The sequence below is a fragment of the Dermacentor variabilis genome, chromosome 9, assembly GCF_050947875.1.
Source record: "Dermacentor variabilis isolate Ectoservices chromosome 9, ASM5094787v1, whole genome shotgun sequence".
NCBI lineage: Eukaryota > Metazoa > Arthropoda > Arachnida > Ixodida > Ixodidae > Dermacentor > Dermacentor variabilis.
Genome location: NC_134576.1, coordinates 69,961,323 through 69,964,957, shown reverse-complemented (window position 1 = coordinate 69,964,957; position 3,635 = coordinate 69,961,323). Strand labels below are relative to the sequence as shown.

General features: G+C 43.0%; 1 non-coding gene across 1 annotated transcript; it reads left to right on the top strand.

Moving 5' to 3' along the window:
• Positions 1–452: 452 nt before the first annotated feature.
• Positions 453–525, top strand: TRNAS-CGA (transfer RNA serine (anticodon CGA)). The gene has a single exon. It is a non-coding gene; the product is annotated as a tRNA-Ser (tRNA).
• Positions 526–3,635: the final 3,110 nt, after the last annotated feature.

The following is a 3,635-nucleotide window of genomic DNA, read 5'->3' as shown; positions in this document are numbered from 1 at the left end:
TGTCAAATGCAGCATAGGTTTCATGCACACATTGGTTGTATTACACCTTTTGAGTATTAAACGAGAAGAAAGGGGGTTAACCGAGGGTCCCGATTTTATTAGTCATATCATAAGCCAACAAACATTGACACCAAGGACAACATAGGGGAAATTACTTGTGCTTTATAAATGAAATAAAGAAACGAAGAATTAATGGAAAATAAAGTGGATGAAAAAACAACTTGCTGCAGGTGGGAACCGAACCCACAACCTTCACATTTCGCGTGCGATGCTCTACCAATTGAGCTACCGCGGCGCTGTTTTCCCATCCACTTTCTTGGGTATTTATGGGAACCGAACCCACAACCTTCGCATTTCGCGTGCGATGCTCTACCAATTGAGCTACCGCGGCGCTGTTTTCCCATCCACTTTCTTGGGTATCGAATACCCAAGAAAGTGGATGGGAAAACAGCGCCGCGGTAGCTCAATTGGTAGAGCATCGCACGCGAAATGCGAAGGTTGTGGGTTCGGTTCCCACCTGCGGCAAGTTGTTTTTTCATCCACTTTATTTTCCATTAATTCTTCGTTTCTTTATTTCATTTATAAAGCACAAGTAATTTTCCCTATGTTGTCCTTGGTGTCAATGTTTGTTGGCTTCTTATGATATGACCTTTTGAGTATTGCATTTCTCAAACACACAGGTTTACAGCAGTGCTTGACATAGCAGATGTATTTCCTAATTTCAGAATTTGTTAATGCAAGATTAACGCTACAGATCATGTATAAATAATTTTACAGACTATATGTCCATGGATGCACGATTCTTCTGATGACGAAGCAGTGCCATGTGGTCGGGGGTTGAATGTCTTTATTTCAGATTTAAACATTGGCTTCCAGGTCTGGGTTAGTCTCCTACACTGAGTATTCTAGGTCAGAGCCTATTTACTAGAGGCACGTGAATTAAACTAGGAATTGTAAACACCAAAAGATCTTGTTCGGGACAATAATGTGACAATCGGCAAGGTTCTTTGTGCATTCATTTCCAAATTTGTGAGATTATATTTGGACTGGTTTCACTAACGCGAGAACAAATATTTGTTTGTTCTCACACTAGAGTTGGCTGCCCCGATTGCCACACAACCCCTTTACAGGCTAAAAATTCAGTGTATTAATAGGCTGTTTTTTGGTTTTGCGCACTCAGTGTTAAGGGATGCAAACGGTGACATACAACAGAATGCAGAAAAATGACTAGGGAATACAAGCAGGGCGTGGGGCTTTCTAGGCAGATGCGTGCATGTGCTATTTATAAAACTCCCTATGGTATGCCGGAAGGCATTTTCTAACCCTTTTGTAGAAACACTAACACCCACTTATTAAGGGGAAGTGCTTCTCGAAACAACTTTTTTTAATTATTTGTACTAGAGGTTTGAATATACTGCCATTCATAGGGAGTTTTATGTAGATTTGAATTTTCATTAATTTTTGTATAGCTGGTGTTTCTTAGTTATGTCCTACATAGTGGCAAAATATTTTTACGCGCACTTTCTTGTAAATATTTCCCAATTATTTTTTCAGGCTACAATTTTTGCTAATAATGGTATTCATTGCAGAAAGGGCTAGTACATGGCATTTAATAAAAAAGTATTGGTCTGTAGATTTTCTGTCAGCATTTGTTCTGTTCCACAGCTGTTTCTTGAAATCTGAAATGATTTACCCATCTCTTTGTTAGCAATAAACAGGGAAATCTGTCAGTATGTTTTGTTTAAAATGGAGCTGATCAACGCAATAGTTAGGCTATTTGCTAATTATAAATTACAATAACAGTACATGACCATAAAAACAGATTGATGCTGAATAACAGCTGTGCCCAGCTACATCCACAAAGCTGTGCCACACAATGTGCATGAGTTCAGAAGAGCCAAATGCCCCAGAGAGAAAGCAAGAGTAACTCATTGTTTGTCATCTTGTACAAGCAGATTATGCGCCAGATGTAATTTATGCTCAGTAAATACATAAATCGGTCATGTGAGGTGTCTCACCTCAGGTTGCAAGTTCGAACTTCTTGTAATCTTGCTTGTTTTTGCTTCCTTTGTGAGCATGAGTGACTTAGTTGCCTTGGCACATATTGTCAAAACTGTTTCTTCACTGGGAATTGCAAAATTTTAATTACACATAATATTCCCAGTTAATGATATGGTAGACTTCGAGCTTAATTCTCTTATCTTTCATATGTTTATCTACCAAATAGTTGTATCATTCATTGAAACATATCCATGCAATGCACAGTGGGAACCCAAATTATAGATATCTGTTCTTGCTTTCTACCCTGCTCTACAACATAATGAAGATACAAAGCAAAACTATAAGTTTGCAATTGTCCCCCATAACCAGAGTTTCGCTTAGAATTTGAAAAACAAAATTGACATCCTGCTATGGTGTGGGAGTTGCTTTGGGCACCAAGTGAACTGCGTAGCACCTGTACTAGAGTACATAACAAAGCAGAAAATCTCACCAGATTAGAATGGCAGTGGTAAGTTAAGAACAGATGTTTTATTTTGCGCACCTTTAATGTGGCTTATCATCTGCTCCTGTTTTGTTTTGTGGGAGCGCATACATTGGGAAGACAATTTTTTGCACCAATCTTACCTTAGTGGGACACCAGAGAAATGTAGAAATCAAGAACAGGTATTCACACTTTGTTGCCCACAGTGTATTATCTGGATGTGTTTCACTCTACAAAACACTACTGTGGTAGATAATCATAAAGACAAAGACAAAAATTGGAGGACGCTTAAGCTTCGCCTTCAAGAGTGGAACGCGACAGCGTTCCCATCGACCCGCCAAGGGGTGTAAGATAATGCGCTACGGCGCAGGGATCACTTACGAGGCGCCCCGCATGGGACTTTGCGGCCACCTATCACACGGAGAGCGTCGAGCAACGCAGCGTTCGGCGCGGCAACGAAACGTCCGCCTGAGCAAACGGAACGAACCAAAGAACTCGGTGTCTCGGAGGGGGAAACTATCTACGCCAGCCAAACGTCGTGATCGGCACGGGCAGAGAGATAGATAGATAGTGATCTAAAGAAAGGAACGGCACTTGATTCTGCAACCCGCGTGGGAGCACGGCGAAGCGTCGTCAGGGGAGAGGGAGTCGGAGCCGCGACGCGCCTGGCACCGGTCCGCGCACAGCCCCAATGCGCGCATGGCGCGCCACCTGTCGGGGCAGCGCCGTACATAGAGAGGAGGGGGTCTTCTGTGTTTGCCGCAAGATGGCTCTGCGTGTGCGGTAAGCGCAGAAGAAATGTAGCGGAAACTTACTTCGCTACTCGTGTAAATGCGACTTCTGTAAGTTACATGCTCATAATTACCGATATACACCGAAGTATAACTTTCTACGGCACGTTTTTAAGGCAACACCGCGTTCACTAGAAGCGCGTTTGTACCGCTTTCAAGCGTCGAACTCGTGGCTGAGTGGTAGCGTCTCCGTCTCACACTCCGGAGACCCTGGTTCGATTCCCACCCAGCCCATCTTGGAAGTTGCTTTTTATTTATGAAGTGCCTGCCGTTATTTATCGCTCACGGCCAACGCCGCGGACGCCGACACCGACGACACCGGCTTTTCTGCGACACGAGCTCCTTAACGCTATCGCGTTGAA